The 18981-nt window shown below is 37.7% G+C and overlaps 1 protein-coding gene across 2 annotated transcripts in view; it reads left to right on the forward strand.

The window, feature by feature from the left end:
• Positions 1-2049: 2049 nt before the first annotated feature.
• The window catches only part of SIRT1 (sirtuin 1), a 46443-nt gene continuing 29511 nt past the window's right edge, over positions 2050-18981 (forward strand). Inside the window, exon 1 of one of the 2 annotated variants that reach the window (XM_042960114.1) lies at positions 2050-2143. The gene's annotated coding sequence lies outside the window, so the exon portion shown is untranslated. The remainder of the gene's footprint in view (positions 2144-18981) is intronic. The other variant, XM_042960115.1, reaches the window with a different exon arrangement.

Raw genomic sequence — 18981 nt, forward strand, 5'->3', positions numbered from 1 at the left:
TGTCATGATCTCATGGTTTTTGAGTTCAAGCCCCATATTGGGCTCTGTGCTGACAGCTCGGAGCCTGGAGCCTGCTTCAGATTCTGTCTCCCTCTCTCTCTGCCCAACCCCTGCTTATATCTGTCTCTCTCTCTCTCTCAAAAATGAGTAAATGTTAACAATTTTTTTTAAAAGATCATGTTTTATCATTATAATAAAAAATAGATTAATTTATATTACATAAAAGTTGATTTAGTCTTATTTGGTTGCTTTTAATAATCTATTTAAATTATACATTCTTAGAAAATTTTTTTCTTGAGGGGCACCTGAGTGGCTCAATCGGTTAACCATTGGAATTAGGCTCAGGTCATGATCTTACAGTTCATGAGTTTGAGCCCCACATAGGGCTCTGTGCTGACAGCATGGAGTCTGGAGCCTGTTTGGAGTTCTGTGTCTCCCTCTCTCTCTGCCCCTCCCCTGCCCCTGCTCACACTCTGTGTCTCTCTCTCAAAAGTAAATATTTTTAAAAATTGCAAAAAATTTTTTTCTTGATTAAATTTATCATTTCTGAATCAGCACCTGACTTAAACCCACAAAGTTCAAGGGAGAATATCCTCTTCCAGAAAGTAATGTGCTTCCTAGAACAGGGTTTTGGCTGCTTGGAATTTCACCAGTTACCTGCAGGTGATATTTAATCTTCATGCTGATTTTTCTTTCGTAAGAATATGGTAAATTAATTGCAATTTTAATTATCTACTTTATTTCTTTTCTTTACTACTACCATCATAAATTTAAGTGATGTATTAATTTAACTATTTAGTGGATTTGCAGTCTAACTAATACACACACACACACACACACACACACACACACACACACACACATATTTTAAAATAATCTCTATTCCCAACGCAGGGCTTGAACTGAGGACCATGAGATCAAGTGTCGCATGCTGTACCGACTGAGGCAGCCAGGTACCCTTAACCAGCTTATATTTTAATTATAATTGCAAGAGATGCTATATGTCAAAATCTCACCTACCACACAAAAAAACAGTTTTCTCATGTGAATGCCTTCTGAATGAATGATAAGTGATATATTCCCCAAGTTCTATGTGGTCAGGAATTGTATATTTCTTCTCCATGTTCATACCCATTTATGCATCATTATGTACTTGGTTGCCTTTTTTTTTCTTTTCTTTTCTTTTTAAGTAATCTCTGCATTTGACATGGGGCCTGAACTCCAGACCTCAAGATCAAGAGTCACATGCTCTACCAACTAAGACAGCCAGGCACTCTGTATCACATTATGTATATAGTGGATACTTTGTAGTATTGATGAAATGATCAATTGAAGACTAAGTAAAATATATTTACTTTTTAATATACTTTTTAATGTACTTAAAATATACTTTTTATTTTATTTTATATTTTATGAAATATACTTTAATATACTTAAAATATAAAAATATACTTTTTAATATACTTAAAAAGCTTATCACCAAATAGGTGAGATAATACAAATGCACAAATAACTATTATGATGCAAGATGTGTAAAGTAAAAAATATCATGTACCAGTTTCTATAGAAACAGAGAGAAATATTCAAATATGAAAATAAGTGAAGATTTCAAGGTAGAATTAATATTAGTGGTAAAGGAGATTTAAAAAATAGGTCCCAGGGTGCCTGGGTGGCTCAGTCATTTAGGCATCCAACTCTTGATTTCATCTCAGGTCATAATCTCACAGGTCCATGAGTTTGAGTGCCACATCAAGCTCCAAGATAAAAGTGTGAAGCTTGCTTGGGATTCTGTCTCTCTCCCTCTCTCTCTGCTCCTCCCCCATTAATTCTCTCTCTGTCTCTTTCTCTCTCTCTCTCAAAATAAATAAATAAACTTTAAAACTAAAAAATAGGCCCCAATAAAGTTTTAAATCAAACATATTTGATATTATTTGAACCAATAAAATTAGGTAGAAATGTCTGAGGGCTCCATAAAAGAGGTGTAAGTGGCAAAGATGTTTCCGAGAAAACATTATCACCTGGATTTCTGTCCATTTCTTTATTCTTCAGGGGCTGGCCTAATAATCACAGCATACCTTGATTTTGCTCAGGGGACTTCAACATGTCTTTGAGCTGAGCCAGTGCCTCTTCAGAAACCCACAAGGTAAGCAGAAAGCAGATCGTTCTGATCCATTATCTCTCAAGTATGGGGTAATTATTTTGAATGAGTAAATACCATGCTTCCCAGCATTAGGAATTGGGAAAGATAGAAGAGAATATTACTCATCTTAGTTTCCTCCTTTGGGTTTCTGACTCTTCCTTTGAGGCACTAGTACCAAAACTTACTTGGCTATAGGAATGATTATGAACTTTATGATTCATTAAAAAAAACATTTATTGAGCTCCAATGTTAATGCTAGACATCGAGTAAAAAGCTGAAGCCAAAAGTGAAAAAAAATACGTGGTCATTGACCCTACGGAGTGGAAAAGAGGAGACACTCATTTAAGTTTTTTTTTTATTAAAAAAATATTTTTTAACATTTATTTTTGAGAGAGAGAAAATAAGCATGAGTGGGAGAGGGGCAGAGAGAGAGAGGGAGACAGAATCCGAAGCAGGCTCCAGGCTCTGAGCTGTCAGCACAGAGCCTGATGCGGGGCTCAAGCATGTGAACCATGAGATCATGACCTGAACCAAAGTCGGACACTTAACCGACTGAGCCACCCAGGTGCCCCCTCATTTAAGTTCTTATAGCATTATTAAATATCTTTGAAAGTCTTGTTATATTTTAAATAAGTTATTTAGAGATGTAACAGTTTGTATTTTAGTAATTTGTGAGTTGATCTTATGAAGCATGAGTGATCAAGTGTTTTTTTGTTTCTTCATTTATTCTTTCTTTTTTATTGAGGTATCATTGACATATAATGTTATATTAGTTTCAGGTATACAACCTGATAATTTGATATGTGTATATATCGGAATATTGTGAAATAATTACCATAATAAGTCTTGTTAACATCTGTCACCTACACATTGTTACAGATATTTTTCTTGTGATGAGAACTTTTAAGATCTGCTCTTAGCAACTTCCAAATATACAATGCAGTATTATTAACCATAGTCAACATGCTGTACAATACATCACCCAAGACTTATTTATTTATTTTTTTACTGTTTATTTATTTTTGAAAGAGAGAGACAGAGAGTACAAGTGGGGGAGGGGGAGAGAGCCGGAGAGAGAGAGAATCCCAAGAAGGCCTGGCATTGTCAGCATGGAGCCCAACGCAGGGCTTGATTTCACAAACCGTGAGATCATGAACTGAGCCGAAATCAAGAGTCAAACACTTGACTGACTGAGCCACCTAGGCACCCCAGTAGTGTGGTTTTTAGAATGTAGCAAAAGCTACAATTTCCTCAGGAAAATGAGGTTGGTTGTGAGGTTCAAACAAGAACCATGAGAAGAGGCTTAGAAACTGTGAAAGGTACTCATCACCATTAGTAGTAGTAGTAGTATTAGACCCTGTTTTAGAGCCTCCCCTAGTGGTAATGAGCTGGGAAGTGTTTAATATATTAAATATAAATATATGCTCAACCGACTGAGCCACCCAGGCGCCCATAAATATAACTATATGCAATATACTTTACTCGGAAGACAAATCAGCATTGTCTTCAATAGTATCAAGAAAAGCATCAAATTTGGGGCGCCTGGGTGGCTCAGTAGGACAAGCGCCCAACTTTGGCTCAGGTCATGATCTCACCATTCATGGGTTCAAGCCCCGAGTCAGACTTTGTGCTGACAGCAAGCAGCCTTAAGCCTGCTTCAAATTCTGTGTCTCCCTCTGTCTCTTCTCTGCCCCTCCCCCACTTGCACTCTCTCTCTCTCTCTCTCTCTCTCTCTCTCCCTCTCTCTCTCTCTCTCTCAAAAATAAATAAAACATTAAAAATTAATTTTTAATTTTTTTAGGTTTATTTACTTTGAGAGAGAGACAGTGCAAGTGGGGGAAGGGCAGAGTGAGAGAGAGAGAGAGAGAGAGAGAGAGAGAGAGAGAGAATCCCAAGCAGGCTCCCCATCTCCAGTGCAGAGCCTGACGCGGGACTTGAACTCACTAGGCAAGATCATGACCTGAACCGAAACCAAGAGTTGAATGCTTAACTGACTGAGCCACTCAGGGACCCCACATTTAAAAATTTTTTAATGTTTTATTTATTTATTTTGAAGGAGAGAGAGAGAGAGAGAAACAGAGAGAGCATGCCAGCAGGGGAGGGGCAAAGAGAGAGGGAGACAGAGGATCTGAAGTAGGATGTTTGCTGTCAGTGCAGAGCCCTATGTGGGGCTCCAACTCATGAACCATGAGATCATGACCTGAACCAAAATCAAGAGTCCAAGGCTTGACTGACTGAGCCACCTAGGCACTGCTAAATTTTTTAATTTTTTAAAAAATTTAAGCATGGCTGACACACAATGTGACACACATTTACACTAATGCAATTAGTTTCAGGTGTACCAGATAGGGATTCAACAAGTTTGTATGTTACATTATCCTCACCACAAGTATGGCTCTTATAAAATGTTCTTACAATAGTTATCACAGTGCATATGAACATAACTTCTTGTTGAGAAATGAAGACATTTTCTGAAAGAAAGTAAATCCAATTTTGCTGGTTAGATTGATAATGAGGACTAGCTTTGAAACTTCTTTATCTGTTGGGAATTTTCTATACCTATACTGACCAACACAGTAGGCTTTACACATGTGTAGCTAAGGTTAACTGTGGAATTGAATTTTTTTAAGTTTATTTGTTTATTTTGAGAGAGAGAGTGTGTGCACACACACATGAAAGCAGGAGAGAGAGAGAATCCTCTGCAGGCTCTGTGCTGTCAGCGCAGGGCCTGATGCAGGGCTCAGACTCATGAACAATGAGATCATGACCTGAGACAAAATCAAGAGTTGGATGCTCAACCAACTGAGCCAACCAGGTGCCCCTGGAATTGAATGTTTAATTTAATTTAATTTTTTTGAGGGAGAGAGTGCACAGGGGGTAGGGGGAGGGAGACGGAAGAAAGAGAAACCCAGGCAGGCTCCCTGCGGTCAGTGTGGGAGCCTGATTCCACAAACAGCGAGATCATGACCTGAGCCAAAATCAAGGGTCAGACATTTAACCGACTAAGCCACCCAGGTGCCTCACAGGAGAGAGAGAATTCCAAGCAGGCTCCATGCTCATTGTGGAGCTCAACACAGGGCTCCATCTCACCACAGTGAGATCATGACTTGACCTGAAATTAAGAGTCAGACATTTAACTGACTGAGCTACTCAGGTGGCCTGATTTTTCAATTTTAAAGTTAAAAACCAAAACAGTGTAAATTTTATTATATTTTTGAAATGATATTTCTATATATTGATCTCAATGAAATACATTTTTAAATTCATTTTACCAGTCTCCTTTAACTTTTTTTTAGTGTGGCTACTGGAAAAATTAGAATTATGTATGTGACTCACATTCTGTTTCTGCTGGACATCACTGTTCTGTACGTTGTCTGAACTAAATCTGGAACTTCAATGTTTCAACAAAAATATATTCAAGCTATTTGATAAGATAAAAGACTGTTACCAAAAATGTTGTATAGAATTTAACAATATTTAATATTCTAACCTTTCCTTATTAAACAAGGTACCTCTAATAGAAGAAGATTGGATACAATTTGCTAAACTTTCTCACAAAATGAGAAAGTGAATGACTCTAATAACTGAGTAACAATTTTTTTGGGGGGAGTCAGGTATTTTCTAATTCTTTCCTACCAAAATCCAAAGGAAGAACTAATACAATTGGTAGCTCTTTGATCATTAAGAATAATTTTTGAAAATAGAAAATTATGTGATTTTTGGTATATAACTAGGAAGAAGTTCAAAGAATTGGATGGCAGCAATAACAAAATTTCTTCTATTTATGTCTACCCATATATGTGGACAAGGTTTCTCAGAGCTGATTGATGTTGAATCTGTCTCATTTTAGTAATAACTAATATTCATTCACAGATACTTAAGCTAATTGAAAAAAAATTTTAAGTCCCATTCGTGTCAATAAGATATGCAATTCTGGGCTGCCTGGGTGGCTCAGTTGGTTGGGCATCTGATTTCGACTCAGGTCATGATCTCACACTCCATGAGTTCAAGCCCTGCATCAAGCCCTGTGCTGACAGCTCAGAGCCCCTCCCCTCCTCATGTTCTGTCTCTCTCTCTCTCTCTCCTTTAAAAGTAAATAAACATTAACAAAAAATTTTTAAAAAGATATGCAATTCCAATAAAATTTTTTTCTTTCTTTTTTTTTTTTTTTAAGTTTATTTATTTTGAGAGAGAGAATCACAGGCAGGCTCTACATTGTCAGCCCAGCGCCCCACACAAGACTTGAACTCACGAACCATGAGATCATGACCTGAGCCAATATCAAGAGTTGGTCCCTCGGGGCGCCTGGGTGGCGCAGTCGGTTAAGCGTCCGACTTCGGCCAGGTCACGATGTCGCGGTCCGTGAGTTCGAGCCCCGCGTCAGGCTCTGGGCTGATGGCTCGGAGCCTGGAGCCTGTTTCCGATTCTGTGTCTCCCTCTCTCTCTGCCCCTCCCCCGTTCATGCTCTGTCTCTCTCTGTCCCAAAAATAAATTAAAAAAAAGTTGAAAAAAAAAATTAAGAAAAAAAAAAGAGTTGGTCCCTCAACTGACTGAGCTACCCAGGCACCCTAAATTTTATTTTTTCTTAATAATTATTTATCATAATTATATTAATGTTATTTTAATCAATTGTATAATAGTAATAATGGTAACAATATCTCAATCCAGAAGAAATGTTTTTAACACTCAGGTGGTTTTTTAAATGAAATTATATGTATCAGTATATATAGTACAAATGTGTGATATGTGATCAATAAAAGACTTCAAGAGGGGTGCCTGGGTGGCTCCGTTGGTTAAGCATCTGACTTCAGCTCAGGTCATGATCTCACAGTTCATGAGTTTGAGCCCCACGTCGGGCTCTATGCTGACAGCTCAGAGCCTGGAGCCTGCTTTGGATTCTGTGTCTCCCTCCCTCTCTCTCTGCCCCTTCTTCCCTCTCTCTCTCTCTCAAAAATAAACAAACATTAAAAACATTTTTTAAATAAATAAAACACTTCAGGAGTTCTGGTACTGGGCCAAGATAGAGTAATCCCACTACAGCCTATCTTTCTCAATGATTACAACTAAAAACTCTGGACAAAATACATAAAGCAACTATTTAAGGACACTTAAAACATAGTAGCAGATAGATTGAGGAGGGGAACCAAAGCTGAAGAAAAACACATACAGTTTCCCACATTTTCCTCTTTTTTCTCTTTGTTTTGACTCAAAGACAGCCACATAACTGTACATAACTGTACAGTTGATACAGGTATCAAAAACCCCTAGAGAAATCCTACATTTCTGGTCAGAAGAGCAGGAAAGGGGTTCCTATAAGCAAGAGAGTATGGAGCAATCCTCCTTGTTGTTTTTTTCTTTTGCCTTACCCCAAGGACAACCCCAGTCACAGAGCTGTATTGTGGTGGCAGTGGCACAGGCATTTAAAATCCCAGTGAGAAACCTTTCAGTCCAGAGGAACTAAGATAAAGTGAACCTATGATCTGAAAGTGTGTGTGTGTGTGTGTGTGTGTGTGTGTGTGTGTGTGTGTGTGTAGGGAATCCCCCTTATGTTTTTCTTTCTTTTCTCTCATTGCTTTGCCCCAATGTTGGTCCCAATCATGCAGAATTATGTGACAGCTAAACCTCCAAGACAAAGCTCATTTTTCTAGTCAGAGAACTAAAGAAGGGGACTGTGATAGCTGGAGAGTGTGGGGAAAATCTGAATATGGGAGAGGTGGAGAAGAGACTCCCTTATTTCTGATTAATAAAAGTGATAAACCTCTGGCAATACTGACAAGAAAAATGGGAGAAGACACAAATTATCATTAACAGGAATGAAAGAGGGGAAACATTACTACAGACTCTACAGACATCCAAAAGATAATGACAATACTGCAAGCAAGTCCCATAAATCAAATTACCAAGAGAAATAGACCAATTCTTTGAAGGACACAAAGAACCAAAACTCACATAAGAAGAAATAGATAACCTGCATAATTCTATATTTATTAAAGACATTGAATTTGTAAAAATCCTCCAACAAAGAAAATTTCAGTCTAACAAACATTTGAGGAAGAAATAATACCAGTAAATAGAAGGGAATACTTTCCAACTTATATTAGGAATCCTGTATTACTCTGATTTCCCAAACCAGAGAAAGAGTACAAGAAATTAAAGCAACAGATCAGTATCATTAATGAACATAGATGAAACAATCTTCCACAAAACATTAGCAAATGGAATCTAGTAGGAGTTATCCTGGGAATGCAAGGCTGGCTCAACACTCAAAAATCAACCAATGTAACTCATCATTTCAACAGACTAAGGAAGAAAAGGTATATGATCATCTCAATAGGTGCAGAAAAATCATTTAACAATTCAACATTTATTTATGATTTTAAAAAAATCTCAGCAAACTATGGATAAAAGGAACTTTCTCCTGAAAGAGAATGTCTACAAAACATTGCAGCTAATATACATAATAGGAAAGACTGAATGCTTCTTCCTTATATCTGAAGAAGGCAAGGATGTCTGCTCTTATTCACATTAAACATTTTATTGGAAATTATAACCAGTGCAATAAAGCAAGAATAAGAAAAGACATATAGATTTGAAAAGAAAGAATAAAACTATCTCTCTTCTCAGACAATATGATTGTCTATGTAGACATCAAGGAATCTACAAAAAAGCTCCTAGAACTAATAAGTAAGTTTAATAAAGTCACAGATTATTAGGTTAATATTAAAAATCAAGTGTATTTTTATATTCTAGGAATGAAAAATTAGAATTTAAAATTTTTAAAACTACTGGAGCACCTGGGTGGCTCAATTGGTTAAGCGTCCAACTTTGGCTCAGGTCATGATCTCATGAGTTTGAGCCCTGCATCGGGCTCTGTGCTAACAGCTCAGAGCCCAGAGCCTGCTTTAGATTCTGCGTCTCCCTCTTTCTCTCTCTCTCTACCCCTCCTCCGCTCCAGCTCTGTCTCTCTCTGTCTCAAAAAATAAACATTAAAAAAAAATAAAAAATTTTAAGGTACCATTCAAAACAATAAATAAAAATTAAAAAATAGGGGCGCCTGGGTGGCGCAGTCGGTTAAGCGTCCGACTTCAGCCAGGTCACGATCTCGCGGTCCGTGAGTTCGAGCCCCGCGTCAGGCTCTGGGCTGATGGCTCGGAGCCTGGAGCCTGTTTCCGATTCTGTGTCTCCCTCTCTCTCTGCCCCTCCCCCGTTCATGCTCTGTCTCTCTCTGTCCCAAAAATAAATTAAAAAAACGTTGAAAAAAAAAATTAAAAAAAAAAAAAATTAAAAAATAAAAAAGTAACCACTTACAATAGTACCCCAAAAATATAATCTCTAGGTATAAGTCTAACAAAATATGTGCAGGATCTATATACTGAAAGCTACAAAACACTGATGGAAGAAATTAAAGTCTAAATAAATAGGGAGATATGCTATGTGAGAATATTAGAACATTTAGTATTGTTATGATATTGATTCTCTCCAGATTGAACTATGGATTCAATGTGATCACAGTCAAAATTTCAGCCTGGTTTTTTAGATATATATGGGCAAGCTTAATATAAAATTTTATATGAACAGGCAAAGGAATTAGAATAACCCAAGCAATTTTGTAGAAGAGCAAAGTTGGAGGGCTGCTACTACCAGATTTTTTATAAAATGTTTCTTTATTTTGAGAAAGAGAGTGCCTGCTCATGTGCGAGAGGTGAAGGGGCAGAGGGTGAGGGAGATAGAGAATTCCAACCAGGCTCCATGCTCAGCACAAAGCCTGATGCAGAGCTGGATCTCACAACTGTGAGATCATGACTGTGAGATCATCACCTGAGCCAATGTCAGGAGTCAGACACTTAACCAACTAAGCCACCCAAGCACCTCTGCTACTATCAGATTTTAAGATTTAGTATAAAGTTATACAATCAAGATAGCATACTATTGGTGAAAGACATATGCATCCATGGAACGGGATCGAGATCTGAAAGAGACCCACACAAAACCCACAACTGATTTTTGACAAATGTGCAGAGTCAACTCAACAAAGACAGTATTTTCTAGCAGTAGTGATGGAACAACTAGATATCCATAGGCAAACAATAAGAAAACAAAAACAAAAGGCACTTTGACCGATACTTCATATACTTTATACAAAAACTAGCCCAAAAGACGTGGACAGAAATGTAAAGTTACAACCAAAAAACTTATGGAAGAAAAATATAAGAAAATATTTGTGGCCTTGGGTTAAGCAAAGAGTTATTAGATATAATACCAACAGCAAAATTCACAAAAGAAAAAAATGATAAATTGATCTTCGTTAATATTAACCTCTGCTCTGTAAAGAAAGGGATCTGGTTAAGAGAATGAATGACAGGCTGCAGACTGGGAGAAATATTTGAAAATCACATATCCAACAAAGGACTTTAATCCAAAATATGTAGGGAATTTACAAGACACAACAAAACCTTATGACAAAAGAGCCAAGAATATGCAGTAGGTAAAGGATAGTCTCTTCAGTAAATGGTGTTGGGCAGGGCACCTGGACGGCTCAGTCGGTTAAGTGTCTGACTTCAGCTGAGGTCATGGTCTCATGGTTCATGTGTTCGAGCCGAGTTGGGGTCTATGCTGACAGCTCAGAGCCCGGAGCCTGCTTCAGGTTCTGTGTCTCCCTCTCTGCACCTCCCCCTCCTGTGCTCTGTCTCTCTCTCTCTCTCTCAAAAATAAATAAACCTTAAAAATAAGAAAATGGTATTGGAAAACTGGACATTCACATTCAAAAGAGTAAAGCTGGACCACTATCTTACCATATACAATTATCAACTCAGAATGGATTAAAGACTTGAACATAAAACCTAAAATCATAAACTTCCTAGAAGAAAACATAGGGAGTAAACTCCTAGACATCAGTCTTAGAGATGATTTTTTTGAATTTGACACCAAAGCAAAAGCAATAGAAGCAAAAATAAACAAGTGGCACTACATCAAACTAAAAACTTTCTGAATAGCAACGGAAAGCATCAATGAGATGAAAAGGTAACCTACAGAATATGAAACACTATTTGTAAATCACATATTTGATAAAAGGTTAATATCCAGAATATATATTAAAAAAAAACTCAGACAACTCAAAAGAAAACAAACAATCCAATTAAAAACTCAGCAGAGGATCTGAATAGACATTTTTCCAAAAAGGACATATAGATGGCTAACAGAAATATGAAAAGGTGCTCAGCATCACTAATCAACAAGGGAATGCAAATTAAAACCACAATGAGATATCACCTCACACCTGTTAGAATGACTGTCCTCAAAAAGATAAGAGGTGCACCTGAGGGGCTCGGTTGGATGAGCATCTGACTCTTGATTTTGACTCAGATCATGATCTCACGGTTTGTGAAATTGAGCCTCCCTTGTTGGGCTCCATGTTGACAGCTCAGAGCCTGCTTGAGATTCTCTCTGTTCCTCTCTCTTCTCCTCCCCACTCATGCTCTCTCTCTCTCTGAAAAAAAGCAAGTAAACATTTAAAAATAAATAAATAAATAAATAAATAAATAAATAAAGATAAGAGATATTAAGTGCTAGGAAGGATGTGGAAAAGGGAGCCCTTGTGTACATTGTGGGAATGCAGCTACAATGGAAAACAGTATGGAGGCTCCTCAAGAAAATAAAAATAGAATAACCAAATAATCCAGCAATTTCACTCTGGGAATTTATGCAAAGAAAATGAAATCACTATCTTGAAAGATATCTGCACCCGCCATATTCACTGCAGCATTATTTATAGTAGCCAAAACATGGAAACAACCTAAGTGTCCATCGATGGATGAATGGATAAAGAAAATGTGAAATATGATATATGTGAAATATTGTTCAGCCATAAAAAAGAGGGAAATCCTGCCACTTGCAACAACATGGATGAACCTTGCGGGCATTATACTAAGTGAAATAAGTCAGACAGAAAAAAGATTAATATTGTATGATTTCAGGGGCACCTGGGTGGCTCAGTTGGTTAAGCGTCTGACTTCGGCTCAGGTCATGATCTCATGGTTCATGGGTTCGAGCCCCTCATTGGGCTCTGTGCTGACAGTTCAGAGCCTGGACTATGCTTTGAATTCTGTGTATCTCTCTCTCTCTCTCTCTCTCTCTCTCTCTCTGCCCCTCCCCCACTCATGTGGGCCCACATGCGCACATGTGTGCACTCTCTCTCTCAAAAATAAATAAATATTTTTAAAAATATTGTATGGTTTCATTTATATGTGGAATCTAAAAACAAAAAAAAAAAAACCAAATGCATTAAAACATTTTGATGGTTGCCACAGGCAGGGGGTGGGTGAAATGGATGAAGATGATCAAAAGACACAAACTTCCAGTATGAATCCTAGGGATGTAATGTACAGTATGGTGACTTTAGTTAATGTAACTGTATTATATATTAAAAAATTGCTAAAAAAGTAAGGCTAAATACATATGTGCAAAATTTTGTAGCTATGTGTGGTGGTGAATTAACTAAATTCTGGTAATCATTTTGCAATATATTTATCTATCAAATCATTATGTTGTACAACTAAAACTAATACAATGTTATATGTAAATTATAGTTCAGTAGAAAAAAAAAGAGGAAAAAAAGAAAACAAACAATGCAATACAAAGTACAAGATTGTGGGGCGCCTGGGTGGCTCAGTTGGTTAGGCGTCCGACTTCGGCTCAGGTCATGATCTCATGGTTCGTGGGTTCGAGCCCCGCATCCGGCTCTATCCAGCTCTATCTGTGCTGACAGCTCAGAGCCCAGAGCCTGTTTCAGATTCTGTGTCTGCCTCTCTCTTTGCCCCTCCCCCACTCATGCTCTGGCTCCCTCTGTCTCAAAAATAAATCGACATTAAAAAATTAAAAAAAAAAACAAAGTACAAGATTGATAAATTAGTCTGCATTAAAACTAATGCTTCTGTTCATCAAAAGACACCATTAAAGAGGTAGATGCATTTGGTGAAAAGCTAATAGGAAACTGTATAAAGTTATAATGAATGGATCCAGCTGACGAACTGGCCATGTAGCTAGATTTCATTAAATGCTTGTCATGGTCTTCTGTTTGCCCTCAACTCCATTCTGTCACCTTGAATGATAAAATTTCCCAGGATTCCTTGTGTGTAGCCACTTGACTATTCCCAGACAGTTGAATGGGAGAAGTAGTAGCATCATTTCCAGGACTGGCCCATAAAACCTTTCAACAGATGTTACTTAATTTCCTTTGCCTGTCCAATGGCAAAGCTACAAGATAAAAGGGACAAGGGTCTCTTGGTCACTTTTTAATGGAAAGCTGACCCCAGAAGCCATCAGATGAAAAACACCCATGTAGGATTGTTGTGTGAATGAGAAGTAAACTTTTGCTGTATTTAGCCATTGAAATCTCTGGATGATTATTACAGCAGCTAGTCTACCCTACCACAACTCTGACAGTGGCTTTTTTACTGTGTTCTTTGGGGACCCTAAATCTTCTTAATGATGCCTTGAGGGATGTGGTAGAAACTTAGGGAGCCTATTTCAATCAGAACAGCCCTCCTTTTATATATTTAAGACATATAATGTATGACATAAGAACACACACATATGATACATAATGATGCACATGGTGAAGACTTCAAAAGGCACAAAGTGTTCTACAGTAAAAAAAAAAGTCTTTATTTTTGAGGGAGAGAAAAAGAGAGAGAAAGAGAGAGAAGCAGGGGAGAGGAGCAGAGGGAGAGGGAGCGAATCTCAAGCAGGCTCCACACTCAGTGCAGAGCTGGACATGGGGCTCAATCCCATGACCGTGAGGTCATGACCTGAGCCAAAATCAAGAGTTGGACACTTAACTAACTGAACCACCCAGGCACATGCCCCACTACGCCCCCCACCTCGCCCGCCCCTGCCTCACCTGCAAAATCTTTCACCTTTGTCTTCCAGTCTCCCATTTGCATGTCCTAGGAGCAAGTTCTGTTACCCATTTCCTGAGTTTAAGTGACGATTCATATACATATAAACAATATGTACTGGTTGTATGTTTAACCAATTCCTTCTTAATGGCAAATTAGTGTATTTCCAATCTTTTGCTAATATAAACCATGGCACAATAAATACTCTTGAATAAAAGTCATTTTACACATATGCAAGTATGTGTATCTATAAAAATGGATTTCTAGTATTAGAATTGCCAGATTAAGAGGTATATGCATTTTACATTTTGATTAACAGTGCCAAGTTGCTTTCCATAGGGTTGTACTAATTTCCATTTTTACTATTACTGTACAACTGGGTCTGGCTCTGCACATTCTTTTCAATGCAGCATATGATCAAATTTTGGTTCCTTACTACCTTGATAATGTGAAAAACGGCATTTCATTGTAAATTAGTGAGTGTTTCTCTTTTCATGAGTGAGGTTTTATATCTTTCACATGTTTAAAAGCCACGTACATTCCCTTTTCTGTGAACCGAACTCTTCATTTTCAACTGGCTATCAATCTTTTCCTTATTGATTGGTGTGAGTCCTTTAAATATTAAAGGAAATGGATCTACATTATATAATAGGGTTAAGATCATTCAATAGATAAATTCAGCTGCTAAAACCAAAGTTTGAAAATCACTGCCTATGCTGCTTTTTAACATGGCCTTGCTAATAAAAACCTTCCCCTCATTCCCTTGGGAATCTTTGTCAGTTAGAGTCCCATCCAGTACCACTTGCCCTGTGGTTGAAACTCTAGGACAGACTTTCTCAACTGTGGCACTGCTGATGTTTTGGCTGGAAAATTCTTTGTTAGGGGCTGCCCTCTGCATCGCAGAATGTTGAGAAGTATGACTGGCCTCTATCTGCTGAATGTCAGTTGTACCTACCCTACGTCCCCCACTAAAAAATGTCTTCAGGGGTGCCTGGGTGGCTCGATTGGTTAGGCATCTGACTCTTGATTTCTGCTCAGGTCATAATCTCATGGTTCATGCATCTGGCTGCATCTGGCTCTGCACTGGCAGTGAGAAGCCTGCTTGGGTTTCTCTCTCTCCATTTCTCTCTGCTCCTTCCCAGCTCGTGCACACGTACTCACTCTCTCGCTCTCTCTTTTTCAAATTAATAAACAAGAAAAAAATGTCAAAAATCCTCTGGAGGGTAGGGGAGCAAAATTGCCCCAGTTGAGAACCACTGGTCTAGGACTTTATATAGCTGGTGGAAGGCAGGCCACATTATCAGCCTATCTATTTGCTTTAGTTTGGACATCCCACACATCTCCCCAAATGGTGTTTGATAATATATAGAATACTAAGTTCTGTATGGAAGTACAACACTTGTATTATAAACTGATCAAAAAGACTAAATAATATACATGAAACCATAAAAGAATAACATCTGCTAAACTTGTGGTTATACCTTGGAAATTTAAAAAGAAGTAGTTTAAGACAGGCAAATCAGCTACCACTTAAGCCTCATAGGGTTGGAGGGGCTTGAGGAGACCCCAGAATCCAGATTCTAGCCCTCAGACTGTAGTTTCAAAAAATGGATCCTCTTTTCCTTTATGTATATATATGTGTATATATGTATATGTATGTATATATGTATATATATATATATATATATATACACACACACACACATATATATTCTCATTTTAATATATGAAATTTTAGCAAGAGACATTTATTGACGTGTCCCTAACCCTTGTATCTATGCCTACCTCCTCTATCAGGGATATTAAAATGTTAACATTTTGACATTAACTTTCCATACTTTTTCCAAGTCTCTACAGCCATATCTGTATAGAGGTTTGTATATACGTATTTAGGGGTCTTATTTTTTATTTATTTTTTTAAGTAGCCTCCATGCCCAGCACAGAGCCCAAAATGGAACTTGAACTCATGACCCTAAGATCAAGACTTGAGCTGAGATCAAGAGTCAGATGCTTTACTGACTGAGCTACCCTGGCACCCCCTATAGGGATTTTAAAAATAATAAAAAAGTGGGTATTTGTTAAATAATAGAAAAGGTCATAGTATACACATTTTTGTGCAACTTGCTTTGTCACAGTACATCATAAACATTTTTTGAGATCAATTATAGATCATTTTAATGGCTGAATAATATGCCATAGTAAGTGTATAGCATAATTTGATCAACAGGTTTCCTACTGAAGACATCTGGATTGTTTCTTTTTTTTTCTTTTCCTTCAACATCAATACCATAATAAACATTCTTGCATTCATGGCCTTACATATTCATACTTTTATTTTGTTAAGATAAATGGAATTTTGGATTGAAAGGTATGTATATATTTATAGTTTTAATAAATATTCCAGATTACTTTCCAACACTATAATAGCAATGTATGAGAGTATTAGTTCCCCCATATCCTGGTAAGCAATAGATGGCAATAATAAAATTTGTTTTGTGTTTGCCTATGTAAGAAATGAAAAATGGGTACCTCATTGTTTTACTTGCATATCTGTGACTACTAATAAATTTGAGCATATTTTAAATTTTTATGTAGTCAAATATGCATTTTATTTTTTAACTTAATTTTTTTATTTAATTTAATTTTTTTGGTGGAGCATATGGGGAAATACAGATTTTATATGGCTCCTGTCCTGGGGTGCCTGGGTGGCTCAGGTGGTGAAGCATCTGACTTTTGATTTTGGCTCAGGTCATGATCTCACAGTTTGTGAGTTCAAGCCCCGCATCAAGCTCTGTGCTGACAGTGCACAGTGTGCTTGGGATTCTCTGTCTCCCTCTCCTCCTCACCCCCAGACCCCCCCAAAAATAAAGTTTTAAGACAAACAAACAAATAAATAAATGGCTCCTGTCCTAGTTAAGTTCTTTCTTCATACAGAATTATATGATATTCTTATTGTATTTTTTAATTTAGATCCTTGGCCCACTTAGAATTTATTTTTTTATCTACTTTGAGGTAAGAATCTATATTTTTCCACATTAGTAACTAGTTTTGTCAATACCATTTTTTTTAGAACACAAAGAGTTGGTACTAACTCCTCTAATAAATTGTAGTCATATGAGACTGATATTAAAGCTATAAAGTCAGTTTATTTGTTTATATAAATAGAACTGCAAAGTCAGCCAGAATATAAATGTTGACTCTTCAAACATTGTCTCCCCAATGGGAAATTCTATATGGAAACCAAATTACTGTTGAAGACTTCTTAGGGGACTTAGTACTAAAAAGCAAGTAAAAAATCTTAGTGACTAGTATCAGAAGTCTATGACAGGCTTTGATATAGTAAAAAATATTTTGTCTTTCTCCTCAGTTCCTGACACAGAACTCTGTAAAACCTTGGAATTTCCTGAGTGATAAGAGTGTTTTTTGGTTATTCATAATGAGCCCCTTTCCATCACTTCTGAGTTCATGCTAATGATGTAGTTCTTGAGTTGGGACCCTCAGATAGCCTCAAGATGGGGCTGGTCACCAGAAAGATAAAGTGATTAGAGGGTGGGAACTTTCAGCCCACTCTAGACCTCCAAATACAGGGGCTGGGGTGTGCTGGAGATTGAGCTCTATGAAAACTCTTGAAGGGATGCCCATGTGGCTCACTCGGGTAAGCATCCAACTCTTGATTTTGGCTCAGGTCATGATCTCAGGTCATGGTTTGTGGGTTTGATCCCCGAGTCAGGTTCTGCTCTGACAGAGTGGAGCCTGCTTGGGATTCTCTCTCTCTCTCCTGTCTCTCTCTGCCCCTCCCCACCTTCTCAAAATAAGTAAATAAACTTAAAAAAAAAAAAAAACAACTCTTGAACAATAGAGAGATCTTCCAAATTGGTGAGCACACCCACATCCTGAGAGGGTGGTGCACTTCAACTCCATAGGGACAGAAGCTACTATGCTCAGGACCTTTCTGCACCCTGCCCTCAGTACCTCTTTTTTTATCTGGCTCTTCATTTGTATCCTTTGTAAGGATACAGAAGATATGTTTACTTTGTAAATGTAAGTAATGTGTCTTCCTGACTTCTGTGAGCTATTCTAGGAAATGATTGAATTTTAGGAGGGTATCATGGGAACACCCATTTTATAGTTAGTCAGAAGTACAGGAGTTCTAGGACTTGTGACTGGCATCTGAACTAGGGGCAGTCCTGTAAGACTGAGCCCTTAAGCTGTAAGGTCTTTACTAACTCTGGGTAGTTAGTGTCAGGACTGAGTTGAATTATTGAACACCCATTTGGTGTCTGAAGAATCAGAGAACTGAAAAACACCTCATAGGTCAGTACACCTATGTTCATCTTGTCAAACAAGGTACCACCAATCTCATGTCATGTTTCACAGACTTTCTCACCTGAACTGTGCTGGGGACAAACTGAATTTCTTCCCTTGCTTCTTGCCTTTTTTCTTTTCTTTTTTAGACCCACACTGCCCATCATCCTTCATTCAATAATTCTTTTCCTATGTGGAAATATTAATTTAAATTCTTCATTTATTCTTTCATTCAATAAATATATGTGCCAGTTACTCTAATAAAAAGCTGATGATGGGGCACTTGGGTGGCTCAGTAGGTTGAGCGTCTGACTTCAGTTCTGTTCATGATCTCACTGTTTGTAGAGTTCAAGCCCTATTTCGGGCTCTGTGCTGACAGCTCAGAGCCTGAAGCCTACTTCGGATTCTGTGTCTCCCTCTCTCTCTGCCCCTTCTCTCTCTCTCTCTTTCTCTCAAAAATAAACATTTAAAAAAATTTTTAAAAAGGTAATGATACAGAGCTGAACCAGATGGACAAAATTCCTGCTCAAGTTGGAGGAGACCATCAATAAAACATAGAGAAAAATAAACTAACAAATAAATAGGGGATAATGTATTGAATAAGGAATAGAGAAGATTGTTTTAGGGAAGGAGGCACAG

Source organism: Panthera tigris, chromosome D2 (genome assembly GCF_018350195.1).
Source record: "Panthera tigris isolate Pti1 chromosome D2, P.tigris_Pti1_mat1.1, whole genome shotgun sequence".
In the NCBI taxonomy this organism is placed as follows: Eukaryota; Metazoa; Chordata; class Mammalia; order Carnivora; family Felidae; genus Panthera; species Panthera tigris.